Raw genomic sequence first — 19,307 nt, 5'->3', positions numbered from 1 at the left:
TTGTGGTTGCTGTCCACAAACTTACGCATATCATAATTATTATAGATAGGATGAACCCAGATAACCTCCTTTTAAGTAGATCAACTATTATTGGCTTCCTGGAGATTCCAAACACACTCTCATTAAATATTAATTATAAAAAAAAAAAACTTATTACCCTACTGACAGCAAGAATAATACCTTCTCACAGACTTTATGGATTCTGATACCAGCTAATTCAAGACTGATGGGAAACAGAGGAGCACAATGGAGAACTGAGGAGCTCACTCAGGCTGTGTGATGCCTGTGGTACCACACACATTCCCACTGCAGTTTACTTTATCAGCTGAGACTACTCTTCACCTGTCATTTTAAAGTCACCTTTATTCAAAGTTAGCTATACTTGTAAATTTGAGGATCCAAATATCTCTAAAGGACTGAACACTGGACTTCTGGATACTCAGTTATTCAGTACACAAATTGTTTCCCCTACCTCTGTTCTCCAACTTTTACCAAAACCCAGTCTTTCATTTTTCATGTATGAGAAACAAATGAAGATCTACATAGTTCATGCTGTACAGCTGGATGGAATCCAGATCTTACTGTGAAATATGCTTCTTTACTGAGAAACAAAAAAAGGAATCAGCTTCCCTCAAAATGGCAGTCTAAAGGCTTAGTCTGCTCCTGGAGGCAAAGATTGTGCTGCCTGTGGTGCAAGCCCATTTTCCCCAGGTGGGGATGTAGCAGTGAGGCCATGAGCAGGGCTGGTCAGCCCCTCACCCAGCAGGATCTGCTGCATTTCATCCTGAGTCTTGAGTTAAACCTTCCATAGGATATTGCAGGTACAACAGTGTCAGTGAGTTCGATATCACAAGAATCTCAGATTGTAATTGACATCTAGATGCTCCATTGCTTTTGTTTGATGCAATATTAAAGCCTCTTTAAGTGCCTCGTGGAGACAGCAGAGGGTTCTGTAATGTTGGGTTTATCTTGCTGAGAACACTTGGCAAAAAAATGTGACAAAGTGAATGAAAAATGGAGGAAGGAGGATAAATAAGCATTAGGCCTGAAGCCACTTCAACTGAGAGAAAATAAGAAAACATGTCAGCACATCTATGTAGGGAAGGTCCTCTATATTCCTTATTCCCTGCTAAATACATAGAGTGAAGTTAAGGGTTTGTGGAAGGCAAAAGTCCAGCAGCAACAGAAAAGTGATCTGCTATGACAACAAATTCTTTGTTGAATCAGCAAAATTAGCCTCATGATAAGTCTGCTGTTACTACCTTAAGAGCTGTGAGACTGCACCCGAGAAAGACTGCAGAGAGATTTTTAAGTTAATAAGCTTTTGTGGCACCTGGAGGTTGACTCCTCAGCAGTCATGCCAAATGAAGCAGCACTTAACAGTGGGTGCTTCCGACCCAGTGGCACCAAGAGGTTATGGTTAGAATTTTTATTGTGTGTTTTCCAAGCCTGCTATTTGATTAATGCAGAGACCTAGCAATATTGACTGAAGCTTTAAGTGAATTTAAGATTTGCTATCTCAAACAACAATAGAGTCAAATTATCCCAAAGTTATTTCCTATAAATAAATAAAGACCCCAAAATGTTTCCTCATCTTTGAAAGGGTCAGGATCAAGTTTTGCTTAGATTCTAAACCTAAGATTTTTTTAATGTTTTTTAATTTGCTACTCAAATTTGAGCTAAAATTAGCAGTTTCCTAAGTATTAGCTGGATGACCTGAATACCTGCTTTACATAAGGCATAAGGAATATAAGACTGATCATTAGTATATGTATTGAGAACACTTTTGAAAAGAGAGTCTTTAAACTCTGCTAGAATAATTGACTGGTAAACCAGGTGGGATGTGTTAAACAAGAAATGCGTAATGAGCTGGCATTGGCATAACCAATAGAAATAAATAAAAACTTGTGCTTGACAAAAAATATGCAGTCTGGGCCTGAATAGTGTCAGTTTTGTTACAGGTTCACTGAGGTGCACCATTTCTTCCTCTGGTATGACTTATCACCCAGGTTTATAAAAGTGACATGGGTCTGCAGGTACTTATGCCCAAATGAAGCAAAAGACTCTAGTCCTGATGTTTTAATAATACATATAGAAGCAGTCATATAACCTATGTTTAAAGTAAATGCAAGGAAAAAACTAAATAACAAGGATCATAGAAGCGAGAAATTAAGAAATATCAGTAAGGAATATTAGAGGAACAGCACTAGTTGGTAAAATTTCTTATTAACAAGCAAGGGAAATCCATTCCTTACAGAGCTGTGAAGGGCACAGAACATTCACCTCCTATTACAGTGTAAAAATGGAAGGCAACTACAGTAAAATGAAAGCTTTGCCAAACAAATTGAGCAGGAGGGAATAACCAAAATCCAATTGTCTTAGAGGAAACTGCTGAAAAACTTTCTCTCTGAGCATATCCATTACTACTCTTCATAATTAATAAACATTTGAAAACTATAGACATTTCAAAGTACTGAAGGGGTGCCAGGATTAAAAAACTGAGTAAAATTGGGAGCTGTGGGAATTGTGGAGGACCTTGATATCAATTCCTGGAAAAAATATGGAATTTATTTAGAGACTATGGAAATGTTTAGCATCAGTCAGCCTGATTTCATGGAAAGCAGGTCTTTTCAAATGAACCTTATGTCAGGATTTTAGGCCTAATTGTAGTAGTCTATTCATATTGTTATATATTTTGATTTTTCCTAGACTCAGTAGCATTCAGTTTCTGATTTTAGATCTCAAGATCTTGGATCTAAGAGAGAGTACAATGAATTAAAACTTGGTCCCCTGATGGATCTCAAAATGCAGTTCATTCTGAGAAAATAGACAGGCTTCAGCCATAAGGCCACAGGGAATTGATTCTTGACCCGTTTTTATCAGTAACTGAGTTAAAGCTACAGGACTTTTACTGGTGCAGTAACTGGTGAGACCAAAGAGTATACTTAACAGTTAGGTTACTGTTACAGGGAGACCCGACTCACTTAGTAAATGATCACAAAGCAATAAAAGTACATTTTGTACAGTCAAATGTAACATAAGATAGCTGGGAACACAGAGTGCAGGTTGTAGAAGTAAGTAATTCAGAAAGGAGCTTAGAGGTTACCATAGGTAATTGCCTCAACATGAGTTCACAGCATAAAACTGTGGTAAGAAGTTCTTGTCCACTTACAAAAGTAACTTCAAGGGGAGGAGGGAAAACTTGGACTTTTTTTATCTTTCTGCACAGCACAGGTCATGAATTTCCTGCTATCATCACCTGGGCGTATCTCTCCTAATGAGTTCCCTGCTATTGCCGAGGCCTCAAGCACTGCTCGTACCTTGGTCTTTCTTGTCTCTTTTCCAGTGGGACACAACACTTAACTTTCCCGGTGACTGAGCTTCACATTATTTAGGCCACCCACCCAGCATCTTTGGATTCAGTATAGAAGTTCATAGGTGAAAATATTACGAAAAGGTACTATGGATAAGGGGGATCATGATGCATCAGCAGAAGCTAACTCTTCAGTCTTCCCAAGCTTGGTGTTGAGTCTTCATAAGGCCAATTGCATTAACACAACCAAAGTTTGTCTTATCAAGGGCAGGGAGGGCGCCTAGATATATTTTCGCCTGTGATGTGGGGCTGCCTACACCTGGGGCTTCACAGTGCCTGCACCACAGAGCCTTGTTGTGGGACATTCTCCTCCCAAGAAAGCCATGTCTGAATTGCATAAGGGTTTGATGTAGTAAAGAGGCTATGGGTTGGCACCCCTTCAGCGAGATGAATCTTCTTTAAACTCTAGAACTTGGTGACATAAGTTGTGCCAATATTTATTTCAGAAAATGATCTTACTGCCAGGGGTAGGAAACATCAGGCTGACAGCTCAACCCTCAGCTTTCCAGAACTCATGCATGCATTTCTGTATTTGACTGTAAGATAAAATATGTGGGCAAACTCTTAAGACTATGTCACTTCTTTGTAGTACCCTGGTTTTTAATCATGTTAACAGTGAAAGCTCAGATTACTGTTTAAGAGCTTTCCTTCAGGATTTGCTGTTTCATATATTGAAAAGGCATAAGATCAACACCTTCAGAACAATGCCTTATTCAGGTGTATCTCCTCGCAAGTATTTGTAAAAATAGGTTTACAGAACAAAAGACATAGACTCATAGTTCTGAGCCCAAATTCAAACTTCAGTTAATGCCCATGATACTCCCAGCTGCTTCTGGGAGAGGATGTCACTTGTCCTGCTCACAGCATATTTCTTCTGCTCCACATTTCTGATCACTTAGAACCCATCCCTCTGTGTTCCTGTTATGCTAAAACTTGCTTAAGAGTAAACTCCTAGCTTGATGGGGATGGAGGATATTTCCCCACAGGGAGCCTTCCTGTCTTTCAAAACTTGTGTCTATTCCTAACTGTTTATTGTTTAGCAGTTTATTTTGATGCAACTTTTTGGAGTCAGAAACTATATTACGAAACAGGGACTCTAAAAGCATGTTATTTAAAAAAGTAATTTCTACAATTCTCTGATTCACTCCCTCTTCCTAAAAAAGAGTTTATTAAGTGTTTGATACTTAACATTTGTAGAAAGATCACAAGATTGCTTTTTTGGTTTGTTTTTTTTTTTTTAATAAATCAGAAATTGAGAGCATACATTGAGGGAGATGGAATAGATAAGTTGGTTAAATCATTAGCACAGACAGCACGGATTTATGTGGTTCAACATATAAATCATTTTTGCCTGGTCTTTATCATTCTCCTAGGGCCTCAGTAAAGTATAGATGATAAAACTGGAGTACGATGAAGGCAAATTAATTGATCTTCAAAAAGGATTTATGCAATACAGAGACGATAGTCTTAAAAGTCTTGCCAGATGGACATTGCTTGAGCTGGTGCAGAAGCATCTCATTTGTGATTATTCCCATTTCACAGAAAGAGGATCACTTGTTTCTTACAGATTACACAGAGGACAGAACCATTGAGGAAATCTGAAATATTCAAAGATTTAGGGCTTCTGCCAGGAGACGGGCCTGAAGAGAGAAGAATCTGGCTCCACCTCAATCCATGGGAAACATCTTCAAGATTGTATTCTTAAAGTCATCTTGGAAACAAAACAAAGCACTTGTTCTCTCAAAAATTCCCCTTTCTGGATGTCTGTTCTCGACCAATTGAGTTTTGAGGCACAAATCTTTATTGAATGGGAAATTTACAATTTCAGTTCCATAGCAGCAAGTCTGATTCCTCCATTATAAAGACTCTGAAACAGAAATTGCTATGGATTTGTGGGGGGGTTTTGTCCACTTTGAAAAAAATGCATTGAGAACAATAACTGAGTAGGTGACAAAGCAAGTCTGAACCTGTTTCGCTGTATAGAAAAAGAAATTGGAGAATCCAAGGGTTGCCTTTGCTCCTGTCCATGGGTATTTTGGTAAATCTGCAGACTTCACCTGAACAGACTTCACCATCTCTACAGCCAAAGGCAAATATGAGCAGAAATTGACACTCAGTTTAAGCTCCAGAGTTAAAACAGCCATCCACTGGAGAAAGGCCAGCCCAGGGGCTAAGAAATCTGTTTCTCATCTATAAAAATATTTTGATCTAGGAAATGCTTGTGACTCTTCTCTCAGATTCTTCAATGCTTTCCATTTATGGAGCAGCTCTGTGCTGTCTTTTGGGGAGCACTGTTAGTCATGACCAAGTAAGAATCTATATTTAATCTGTGTAGATTTCGGAAACTGATAGTATTGAGGTCTGCATGACTTCAAGCAGACTTACTTCAGAAATTATGTCAAATTTAAGCCTACAGGTTATTCCCAGAACAGTCAGTAAATTAGCAAGATGAGTCAGAATCAACATTAACTAGATATTCATTCAAATTATGCTAACCTTAAGTTTAAAGACAGAAGAATGCATGGAAGTTTAGAAAATGATAATATTCTTTAACATATGCAGGTTGAAAGTAGGCAATTATAGTCCATGATTTTATTAAATTGCACAGTAATTTAAAAATACAATTACCTTTAAAATGAACAATTGAAAAGAATAATTATATTTCATTATGTCAGCTGTGTTACTCAGATGAACACCATGTACTGCTGGATAGATACAGTGTCACGGAATCCCATAAAGTGATAAGTTTAAAAAATTCATGATTATCAGTGCCATATGCTGGGAGATATTTTATTAGTGCTGCTGGCAACTGACATATTTAAAACTCAATAGTTGGATGTAAGCGGCGAGGAGAAGCAAGACAGGCCAACCCAATATGGGTGATAAGCAAACTTCTACTTTATTTGTGACGCAGTTCACTTATATAGGCGTGGTATTTAGCCACGCCTCCTAGGCACAACAGTATTGGTTAGATCCACACAGCTTCCTCCGCATTCTCCTCCCACATCCGGTATCCGGTTACCTGTGAGGCCTACACCTTGCTTTGCTCACACAAGGCCTCTAAGGATCCATGGCCTTGCTCTTAGAGACATTCTGCAACAATTCCCCCCTTTTTCTTTTGTGCGAGCAAAACATTGTGGGTTGTTCTGTTCACTTGTTTTCATCACGCAACTATAAGCAAGTCTAACACCTACAATGATTGAAATAACAATGATACATAAGCGCAGTCCTTCAAATAGCAGTGTTTGAAGTCAACCTGTAATGCCCCATGAGGACAACCATTTAGTTATCCCTAGGTCATTGCTCACTTGCGATTGCTGGGTAAGCTGAGCCAGGGTTTTCAGCTCGCATGTATCAAATTAGAATGACCAGAAAGATTCATACAACACATTCCATCAAACTCTTCACATCCATGTCCCTGTTCCAACAACAAAAGGTTCTGCAGTGTTGCATGTCTTAGAGAGTCAACATTAAACGACAAATCAGAAATTGCCTTCGATGTAGTATTTGTCTGCTTAGCAACTCAGCAACTCAGTCTGCCTAGTTGAGCCAAGGCCCCAGCTGAAGCACTTACAGTGATTTGGCATATTATGATTGGATACGTGCCTTGAAGACCCTTAGTGACTAGCATATATTGGTTAAACACAGGTGTGAGAACTTAACCTTGAAAGCTTGCCAACAGTCCACAGTTCTCATTAACCTGGTGAATTCCAGCCTCTTATCTTGCTTGCTTAAGCTTCTTCGGGCCTCTCATGGCCTTGCTGTATCTTTCAGGATCATTCAAAGTTTATGTACCAATTATGCATTCTCCTGTGAGAACACTGTCTCCACATCTCCCCCTTTTGTTTTATCCAGTAACAATTTGCTACTACAGCAAGGCGCACACACATTTACATTAGCAGAGTAACTGTTACAGGGTGCAGCAGCATGTTGAAGATGCTGATGATACCGAGGGACTAGCCAAAGAAATTTCTTACCAGTGGAATTCTCCCACCCTCTTAATTTGTTCCATTACCTGCTTTATAACACTACCATTGTATTAAAATCTTTCTAGCTTTTGCCTTAGCATTTTTCTAGCACCTACTGCAAATTTCCATACTCTAACATCTCTTTTACAAGTGACAAATCTATACAATACAAGGTGCAGTTTTTTATTAGCAACTAGCTAGTAAATACAGGTGGTTTTATACACAAAATCACAACCTCTAATAATAGCTACTTTACAAGCACACATATTCGGGATGTTACTTTTCAGTTGCCCCCAAGTGATGTTTTGCAGTTAATCGTTCTTTCTCTTCCTCTATCTCATTCTGCTTGGGGTATTCATGGTCAGCTCCAGTAGCTGAGGCATCAGGTTTTTCCATTCGTCTGTCCAGCTCATGGCAAGGCTTCACAAACTTTGCAGGCAGTCACCATGGACCTGTAGGCAGGAGGACACAAATATACCCCCTCCCCCAGGTTATCAGTTCTTGAGAAGTAGACAGGTTAGACAGGTTAAATGCAGCATCATTACTCTTTCTCTCTCCTCCCCCCCCCTTTCTTTTTTTTTTTTTTTTTTTTTAATCCCTGCGAAAGCCAGCCTGCTGGGCAGCAGCTATAGCGGCCTGCCTGCTTCAGCAGCAACCATAAATACCCGCCGGCAACCGCACCTTTACGTTAACCCTTTCATGCCCGAAATGTTAAACAGCTACCCATGGAAAGCTTTTACATGAACCCAACAACAAGAAAAATACACAGAACACCGTCTGCCCTCAGCACACACACACACACACGCGTATGGGATCCCACAAGCACACGCCACACAACTACAATATTTGAAGCACAAAATCCAGACAATCATTACTCCCACTACAGTTCCACGTACAGAACGTGGCACAAAGACCCTGTGGAGACTAATAGCAAACCAGCTCCGAGAAGCATCACTGCAGTGCGAGGTGGCAGACTCAACCTTAGCAGGCATCTCTGCAGAGGCTCTGCCTCCCCCACATCGTATGAGGCTTGGGCTTTTATACTGACCAAAATGCACACTCATTGTGACACGGGTGGCCAGCCTGTGCTGGAAGAAGTGGCCAGCAGTATCTACAAAGGTCTCCAAGGGTTGATAGAAACCTGGACATACTTATATTTACCAACTTCTAGTACGTGAGTATCACAGAGAAACTGTATGGGCTCCCCCTGTCAATTGCAAGAAAAAATCATAACATACAGCTGGAGTATAAGAGGATTTTAACCCATACATGGTCACTGCTTGTCAGGCCTCCTTAACTATTTTGAGATCAAGCGCTTCCCACTCTTTAGCCCCCTGCTGTGTAGTAAACACAGGATATGCAGAGATGCCCATTGCAGAAAATTCACCAGTAATGATTGCATCTTTGGTTAACCATTGTTACAGCTGAGCATCTCCAGGGCCAGTGAGTCTGAGCAGACCGACCCGGGAGACGAAGAGTCAGAGTCTGGAAGCAGAGGATATAAATCTGGCTCGGATTCAGGGGATTCAGGGTCTGATCCTGGGCCGAACTCAGGGTCTCCGTTGCTTGCAGCTATGTCTTTCTTGTCAGATGTCTCTTGTTCGGTATGTGGCCATCTGCAGACCTGGCTCCTCCATAACTGAGTTAAAAAATTCCACTCTAGGGCATAATGGGTTGGAAAGGCTTGCAGTTCCTTTAAATCTCCCACTAGCCCATAATCTCTATTTTCTACTGTGCGCTTCAAAATGGCACCCCAGTCGATCTGGCACTGAGGCACCATCCTCTTCCTTTCAGCTTCCTCGACATTCATCATGCGTATCCCTTCTAATATACTTTCTGTCCTTTTCAAAGTCCCTACTTTCGGAACTGGGGTGGTGGGGGAGCAGGGGGTTACACATTCTCCGCTGTACCTTCTGATGAAGGAGGGGGAGAAAAGGGGGGGGGGGGAAACCCTGTGCTCCTGCGAGTTGGGAGAAATGAGTTGTAATCTTCTGCCGGTTTCAGCTGACTGGGGATGTCTGTTCCTAGTTTCTCCACTGCTACTGCGGCAGTTTTCTTTTCCGCCTTGTATCTTTTTATACAGTTTATTACTTCTCTCCATGGTTTACCGAGTTTCTTTGCTGTTTTATCATTATTAAGCATTGAGACAAATAGTTCATCACCAAACTTTTGCCACTCACTCTCCTCAAAAACTGTATTAGGATCTACAAAAAAACCCTTAGCCTTCCCTACAGCCACTAGACCTGCTAGCTGCTTTAGAGTCTCAGGCTCAATTCCCCGCTTTTATAAAAAGCACTGTAATAAGTCCTGGGCTACCTCTCGGTCCATTTTCATGGCCGGACTTTTCCGGATCGTCTTCTTCTGGGTCGCCCTGCAACCTCGGTCTCCGGATCAGCCTCCTGACGCAGCAGTGTCTGGTTCGCCCCAGCAGCGGACTCCTTTCGGTTAGTCCAAGCACCCGGGTCCATCACGCCACCGCAGCAGCATTGCCCGCGCTCCCTGGCTGCTGCTCCCGGTGCCGCTCACTCGCCGTTCTGGGTCCCTGACACTCAGGGCCCTGTATTCCTGGTCCCCGTTAACTGCGGCCCTGTATTCCGGGTCCCCGCTAACCGGGGCCCTGTAGTCCATGGTCCCTGTTCGGGCGCCATTTGTAAGCTGCGAGGAGAAGCAAGACATGCCAACCCAATATGGGTGATAAGCAAACTTCTACTTTATTTGTGACGCAGTTTACTTATATGGGTGTGGTATTTAGCCATGCCTCCTAGGCACAACAGTATTGGTTAGATCCACACAGCTTCCTCCACATTCTCCTCCTACATCCGGTATCCGGTTACCTGTGAGGCCTACACCTTGCTTTGCTCACACAAGGCCTCTAAGGATCCATGGCCTTGCTCTTAGAGCCATTCTGCAACAGTTGGAAATGGGATAGAAATTGTGGGGAAAAAAGTAGCTGAAAAAGTAACACTCATACCTCAAAATACTTTATTCTGAACTTCATTTCACCAAGAAATTAAAATTTTGATTATATCAATAAAAACTAGTCAAGCTGCTTTAAAATCCCATCTTTTGCTAAAGCACTTATTCTCCAGCTCTTTGGTCATCTTCGTGGCCCTCCTCTGGACCCTCTCCCATCTGTCTGCATCTTCCTTGAATTGCGTGGACAAAGCTCTCCAGGTGCAACCTGACAAGTGCTGAGCAGAGTGGGATGATCACATTTCTGTATCTGAAAATGATGCCCCTGTGGATTCAGTCCAGGATCCAATTTCCCTTTATTGCTGCAGCAGCGCATGTTCAGGTTGTTATCCACCAGGACCCCCAGGTCTTTTTTAGCAAGTCTTCTCCCCAGCCACACAGGTCCTAATCTGTACTGGGCTCTTTGGTTATATTATCCCAACTGCAGGACTTTGGACTTGCCTTTGTTCATACTGTTCTTGCTAGCCCACTCTTCCAGTCTGTTCAGGTTTCTCTGCAAAATGGTTCTCCATTCTAGCATGTTTTCTTCACCACCCATTTTGTGTCACCAGCAAACTTGATGAGGGTGCTTTCAATCCCATCATTCAGATCATTTATGAAGACATTGAACAACATGAGGCTCACTATGGGCGCCTGGAGGATCCTATTTGTGACTGGTTGTCAGCCTGAGTAAAAAACATTGATTACCACTCTCTGCAGACAGTCTGTGAGCCACTTTCCTACCCGTCTTGCAGATCACCCATCCAGTCTGTATTGTACCAGTGTGCCCAGGAGAAGGATGCAGGAAGCAGTGTTGAATGCTTTGCTGAAGTCCAAGGTAGTAAAATGTGGGAAATAAAACTTTAAAAAATATTCAATGTTTAGAAAAAATTTAAGATTATAAAGAGTAAAATGGCCCAAGGAAAGAGGAATGCATCCACTCCCCCTTTCTAACTCAGCTAGGAGAAAGAGACTTAGAAGTCTTAGACAGCCAAACCACAATGATGTGGGAAACCCAGTCTCCTGTGTGTCTTTTTTAAGGGTTTTTTTCTTATCTCTCATGGTCAGATCTCTTAATCTGACTTCAAACAGGAGTAATTATTGTTATTCTGTTTGAGGCAGGTTTTGCAAGAAATCAGAACTGACTACCTAATAAGGGATGCTTAGATTTTTGGTTTACGTGTGTTACAATCAGTCAGTGGTTCATGCTACTTCCCTAACAGGTTACAGCCCTTTTCCAGGCTAACAAGCTATACTCCTATTTATAGCTTCTCTGGTAGTGCAGACTTTACTGTGTGACTTCTGTCACTCTTTAGTATCTGAATAGCATAGGATGCATGACTGGAAGAAAGCGAGAATGGTTATAGAATTTCTTCCCCTTGTAAACTATTTCTAGCTGTGTCGTGGTTTAAGCCCTGTCGGCAAGTCAGCCACGCAGTTTCCCTCTTACTCCCCCCCTTCTTGCCCTCCCCCTGCTCCCAGAAGGATGGGGAGGAGAATCGAAAAGAATGCAACTCCCGCAGGTTGAGATAAGAACAGTCCAGTAACTAAGGTATAACACAAATCACTGCTGCTACCACCAATAATAATAATGATAAAAGAAATAACAAGGGAAGAGAATACAACACCTCACCACCTGCCGTCTGATAACTCACCCCACCCAGCAGTGAGCTAGACCTTCCGGGTAACTGCCCCTAGTTCTACATCCTGGGCATGATGTGCTGTGGTATGGAATACCTCTTTGGATAGTTTGGGTCAGGTGTCCTGTCTCTGCTTCCTCCCGGCTTCCCCTCCTCCCTGGCAGAGCATGAGACTCAGAAAGTCCTTGGTCAGACTAAACATTTGAGCAGTAACTAAAAACATCGGTGTTATCAGTGCTGTTCCCAGGCTAAAAGTCAAAAACACAGCGTTGCACCAGCTACTAAGAAGGAGAAAAAATGACTGCTACTCCTGAACCCAGGACAAGCTGCTATTTCACTTCCATGGTCTGAATAGCAGACAGCATAAAGAGTCATCCCTCATGCTGGTATGTAGAGAATAAGGAAAAAGAAAAGGCAGATATAGGCATGCATGGTTTTCTAAAATAAACCCAGGTCTTAGGTAGTATTTGGGATTTTTTTCACAGTAAATTTAATATCTATAATAATCATCTCTTAGTTATACAATGAAAATTCAGGGCAAAGCTATTCACAGCTTCACTAAGCTAGAATTGAAGATGCGTGAAGTAAAAATTAAGTGAACCTTTTGAAACATTTGTAAATCCCATCAGAGCTGGCAGAAGCAGTTTTCTGGATGCATTGCTTTTTGGAATTATCTTTTTTTATATTTGAAATCCTTCACGATATATTAATTTACATTCATTATGCATCATAGTGTTCTGGTATATTTTCTGTTTAAATGTTCATAATTTTTAAACTTCAGTCTTAAATCTCTGTAATGTCTGGTTTATGCAAGGGTATTTTATGACTCACAACACACACCATTGGTTAGAAAGTATGATCTATTAACCAAACTATTGTGCTATTACATTTATGTCATACTTCTTAGTTTTAGGGTTCATGTTTTCTTTGGAGCTTCTAAATGCTTTTAGGTTTAATGAGCTGAACTTTCTCTCTGCCCAGTCCTCAAGAACTGCAAGCAGCATTAAAAATTCAAACCATTTTCTGTCAAAAGACTGCAATTTTTATAAAAATAATATCATCTTATATTTGATGTAATACTAATGGAAAGAGCTTTAAATGTGCTCTGTAGAGATGAAACAGATATTAAAAGACAACAGGAATTATGCATCACCTCCTTCACACACCTGAAAAAAAAGTCACTAGAAAGAGGAATTGAGAAAATAGATAAGAAATTCATGAGGTAATATTTCAAATACATTCCAATTCAGTTTCTAAATCACTGCATACAAATTCACCCACATGCTCATAAGTATCCACCTTGTTGAAAACAGATGTGATGAAAAAAAAACATTCTACTCCAACACACGGTTAGGAATAAGGTCAACCTGCAGGTATTCCAATCTCATTAATGGATGAAAAATGCATGAGTTACTTTTCAGTTTCTCACCAGCATTGGCAGAATGGGGGAAAGATCCTGCAGCTGTATAAATATGTTTATTTGCCATGTGAGACAAAATAAGGATGAGTTTAGCTGCCTCTCAAAAGTCTGAGTGATCTCTGTCACACCTTCTGATCCCTCACCTCATGGTCCCTTCTGCCTGATTTGTTTACCCTTCAACCTCCCAGTGATTCTGCTTTCCAGGGAGAAATGAAGATAATGGCATTGCCTGAGATAGCTAAGTTTTAAGACACAACGTTCTGCTACATAACATTCCCATTTATGAAAATGGTGGTAGTCATTAAAAGCTTTGCACCACTTTTAAAGACTTCTGAGAGGCTTTATCTGGTTTATTTACCATCCTCAAAGTTCTAAAACTGAAACAAACTCTTCCTTGAGATATCTTTCAAATTTGAGGTATTGGGCCCAGATCTCTTCACAGTAAACTAAGGAAAAATCCCTGAGGCCAGCTTACTTCAAGTTTACACCATTACCAAGAAAAGATTCACTTGATGTAAAGAAATCTGTCATCAATTCTGTGATGTCACATTGGGTGCAATTCAGAGCATACTTGACCCATACTTTCTGAAGTATGCTGTTATGGTGCAATGCACGAATTTAAAGCTACAGACCAGATGCGATCATTGCAATAGATCCAGCATCCACTGAAGTAAACTCGTCTCTTGTTCCATTTAACTTATATGATCTAAATGTCAGTTCTGGATTCCCTCTCAAAGAGTGGACATTTTGAAGTGATTTTTGTTTCTAGTAGCTCTAGGAAGAGAATGCTCCTAATCTAAATACATTCTTTTGTTCAGAATTTCACCTAAGCTGAGTTTTCAGTCTAATCTATCGTTCCTGCTTATGATTCATTTTAGCATTGTAAAACTGTCTTCATACTTCATACTAACATATTTGTAGTTGCATTCTCACTTCATCTACGATATTTTAAAAATCTTGGTTATCAATCTTCAATCTTAAACAAAAGCAATGAGCATATTTTTATTGCCCCTTTTTCCAATAGTTGACAGTAGCTGATGCTTGTGGAAGAGTAAAGTACATGTAGTATAACCCTTCCCTTAACAGATGACAGCAATCGGTAGCTTAGAGACTCCCCAAGCTGGGCCATTGTATTTCGTACAGCTATTATTCCTGAATCTCTCTAATACCTTTTTGGACCAATTTATAATTTTGACCTCCTCACAAATTGAGAATCATTTAAATTACATATGAAGGGAAGAAAAAGAAATTTTGTACATTTAAAGTGCTGCTTTTATTATTTCACTAGGTCTCCTTGTTCCTGACTGTTGCACAGAACAACCACTTCTTTATGATATTCATGTGTGTTACAGATCTTTAACATATACACTGGCTTTTTTAAAAATTAAAAAGTTGTAGTTGTAGAGAATCTTTTCATACTTCGATTGTTTTCTTGCCGTCCTTTTTACGATAGGCCAGAACTCATACACTAAATAAATCGGTTCTGTTTTCCGAACTCTTTCCCAGTTCTACCCAGTTTGCTATCTCAGAACTTCAATGCCAACAGCAATAATGCATCAGCAGTTACACAACCTGGAATTCATATGCAAGAGACAGACAAGGAAAATTCAAGCCGGAGAAAGCACAGAAAAGGTGTCAAAACACTGAAAGCTTCTCAGTGCCAGAGACAGGAAAATGACAACAACATAGAAACTACAATTATTCAGGGCCAGTGTTACCCTCAGCAGCATTAAACACGTGTTACAGCTGTGAAGAGCTGGGGATATAGTTTCTCAAGAACTGAGAGACAGAGGAAAATAATAAATTAACAGTTTCTACACTCAGATGGAATAGAAATTTTACAAACATTGAAAACCATGAATCATACGGTATTACAAAAATTACTAAGCCCCTAAGCCTGCAAGTCTAAGGAAACTTGACAGCAAACTGCTGCATAGCTTACAACATCCCTGCTCATGGTGCTATGGTTACCACAAGCACAGATCTTTCCAGCATCAGGCCGCAATTTCTAGATTACTAATCAATTTTAAGCAGTGAAGCATAAAAAATATTTATCCTGCTGTTGCATGCTGACATCACCAATATGAGGACTTAGTTTCTACCCCATATTGAGTAACTATAAGGTAGTTTTAGTTCACTGAGTGGGCTGGGATTTATATGCTTGGTCACATCCTGGTTTACTAATGTCACATACAGGTATGTAGGATTATGGCTTGTGATTTATGCCTTGTGCCTGACTGCACAATGTGCACCTTTGCTCAGCAACTTACGATCCATCACAGAGTGGAGCCACAAAGGATGTCCTGCCTTACCTCAGTGGTCACATCCCTCCTCCATTAGGGTAAAGGGTCCCAATCTGTTGGAAACCTGATTGTACAGAGCTGTCTTAAAAATGAACATGTTGTAATGAAGTAGGAAAACCTAAAACTGCTTGCAAGGGTGAATGGGAAATCATTCAGTACATTATCTGCCATGGAATCATATTCTACTATGCTACTGACCAGAAAAAGGAGATGACTCAGAAAAATAATTTCCAGTTAATGATATTTTAAAGGAAAAAAACAACAAAACCCATCTTAAATTAATAGAATTGAAATATCATTATTCCAGGGCTATTAGAAGTTTTTTCTTAAAGTCCTCAGAATCTCAGAAAAATCTCCATAAATCTTAATTTTTATTGAATAAAAAAAGAAAATAAATTACCTCTTTCTAGGCCTTTCTGTCCAAAATGCTTGTAAATCTGATCTCTAGATTTACAAGGTACAGCAGGGCTGGCAAGAAGAAGAATAAAAGGAAACTAACACATATTTATTTAAACGATATTTTTAAGCCTCCTTCTATCTAATTCTGTTTTACTCCAGATTCCTGATCCTGTGACATTTGGCAAGGCAAAGCCTGAAGATTTTATAATTAGTCAGCAAGAAAATGCATCAAATGGCTTAGATTCCAAGTTCCCCTTCCCCTATAAAGCAGTATTATCCCACAACTCACCTCCTCCAAAACAGTGGAAGAAATCCTGTGTTTTGAAACCAGTGGTGAGATTACAATCAGGTGGGGAGGGAGTGAGTGCAAGTCAGTGTGAGGAAGCAGGTAAAAGGGTACAGTGATATAAAGGTGCTCTGGAAGAAGCCCACTTGCATTTGATTGGACTGAGGTTTTGCAAGCATCAGAAGATTCAAAGAAGAAATAGCATATAGTGCATGCTTCATGGCCTCTCACTAAAGCTGAATTTCTAGTGCTGCTTTTGCCTCTGACAGATCAGCTACAGAAAGTGAAGTTGTTTTTTTCTCTGACAGGTCATAAAGATTGAGCCCTTCAGGGTTCTTGTACTGACAGCTAGAAGAAAAACAAATGCAGAAATACTTCTTTCTCAACAATATTGCAATAATCCTTATTGGTCTGTTTCTCTACAAGTCATGAATTTTTGGGTTTTTTTCCTTCTCTTTTTTTTTTTTTGTATTTGCTGATACAGGTTTCACAGTTAAGAATGTAAAAATTTATCCTATATAAGAAAGTGCAGTGTGATGTACAGTACTGTAAGAAGAAAGAGGAAAAGATGGCAGTTACTTAAAGCAAATACTACTACATAGAAGTAAAATACTTCTATGAAAAGTATACAAGAAGAAAAAATACTTCTACAAGAGCAGCCAAATAATGAGACGTTTTCATTCACAGCCTTCATGCTCTGTTGGAAAGATGCGTAAGCACCTCCAAAAAGAAAATCAAAACCAGACAATGGATTATATTTAGATGTTATGCTAAAATGTATCAGAAAAGTCCTGTGGCAAAGCTCTGTCTCCACTGAAATACAGAAGTTGTTGTTGACTCAATGGAATTTAACTCTTCACACTTGATTTTCTATTAAATCCTTGGCCCTGTTCTTCCACTCCATAGAATTTAGATGTATGAGAAGATTTTGCTATCAGTTCCACACTTTGTCCAGGTCAGCACAAATTCTTCTACATCATTTAATATAATTCACATGAGTAATCTCATTTTGTTCAATAAGAGTACTTCCTTGTGCACCAAGTAGGTACTGATATAAATATATTAATATAAATGTTTTCTACTTTAGAAACTATTTGCACAGCATAGTTAAATGTGTAAAACACATTTCACTGTTAACACATTTGTACCAGCATAATACTAGATAAAAATGTATTTTATCTATTCAGACATCATTTTCATCCAGCTTGTTAAGGGAGAATTTCGTGTCAGAATTATAAATTAGCTGTCTCACTATGCAAGGACTGTGGTTTTCATGATATAGGAACAGTACGACCACTTGCATATTTGACTTAAATATTTTTCTTTATAAGAAGTCTGAAATACTGGAGCTTCTCTCTCTCTACATCGAATTTCCACTGAACATCTGTAAGTTTAGCTCCTTGCTGATAAATCTAAGGAATGTTCTTATTGTCATTATTTCAGAAGGGGAAGACAGATAATAGTAGGTGACACACCTGTCACAAGAACTGCATTTAAACTACAGGATTTTCTTCTGCGGGAAACCATTGTTATGATTACTGACACTTTCAGATTTAAATGTAAGAGTCATCCTTGACTTCCCTTTAGTTCATCAGAAACAAAGGCAAACAAAGTCCCACAAAGCTGCTTCCCTCAAATTAGGAGAGCCCCTTTATTTCTATTCTAACCACTGAAGGTAAATTAAGATCCTGTATAATTGAGACCTTATAACTAAAGACATCTGTGGGAGGTAGAATTAAAGAAATACCAGTGAAATACCAGTGAAAGTATTAACAGGTCCTTTTTTTGAATCTAAGTCTTGATCTTAAAAACAATCAGACAATCCCCACCCCTCAAAGAAAACCCTAAACCAAACAAAGCCAACCAATCAAGAAAATCAACAACAAAAAAAAATCAAAACAAAACCAAAATCCAAACTACAGAAGTGCTGAATACTTTGCTATTTTCCTGGACACCAGCTAACATGAGGATTAACGATTTGTTTGTTGTTTTCCAGCAGCCTTTTTTTTCATAGTTCCCTGTCCTTCCCTTTTTTCCTGGCAGAAGCTATCAACAGCTCATAACATTTCCAAAACACTCTGAAATATTGCTCAGAACTGTGACTTGTTCTAGTTCCCTGCTCATTGCCAGTGATTATCAACCCCAAAGGAAAAATCTTTGGAAAAATGCTATCCTTTGGAAACATATTCTCCGTTCTGAAGACTGTGTTAAGCAACACATTCCTCTCCTTTCTCTGTGTTTGCCAGATATACAGCATTTAAGGTTCAGAAAGAGCACTCAGTCACTTAAATTATTACTTTTTTGTCATTGCTTTATTGTTTGCAGAAGGAAACATATGGAAGACATGGTGTCTTTTTAATCCCTGCATTTTAAAATCTTAAATTCCAAAAGCAAAGCGAACAAAATTTAAGCACCAGTTTTAAAGCTGAGTGTCTCAAAACTGTTCATATAGAATAAGGTGAAAGAAATAGGTATTACTACAGACAAAAGAATCATCCTAGAGATGAGGTTGCAGAAGATAATAAAAAGGAAACAGGACATACTATTATCTATGGATTACCTGTGATTTACCACAATGGGTATCCTTACAGACATGATTTCCCTTCATGCAACTTCAACAGCAACTACTGTACATACAGTGCTCATAAATCACAGTGAAAATATATTGTTAGAGCAGGCAAAACTCTGCACTATAAAGATAATTCTGCAATAAGATTCCAATTCAGAGTTGTACTCATGCATTTTTTAAAACACTTCTAAATTTCCAAGTGCCTAATAGAAAGTATGCACACTGAAAAAATCCAGAAAATTATTGAAAAATCATCCACATTAGAGCAACTTTAAAGCACACAAAAGATAATGAAGTCAAAATATTGAAAACATTTTAGAATTAATATTTTGCAGCACAAAAGCTGAATTTTTAGTGAAATCAAACATTTCAGTGAGAAGATTTCTCACAAAGAATA

This window comes from Pezoporus occidentalis, unplaced genomic scaffold (genome assembly GCF_034315485.1).
Source record: "Pezoporus occidentalis ecotype Australia unplaced genomic scaffold, CSIRO_AGI_Poc_V1 ctg48, whole genome shotgun sequence".
Lineage (NCBI taxonomy): Eukaryota > Metazoa > Chordata > Aves > Psittaciformes > Psittacidae > Pezoporus > Pezoporus occidentalis.
Note: the sequence above shows the minus strand (reverse complement) of the source record.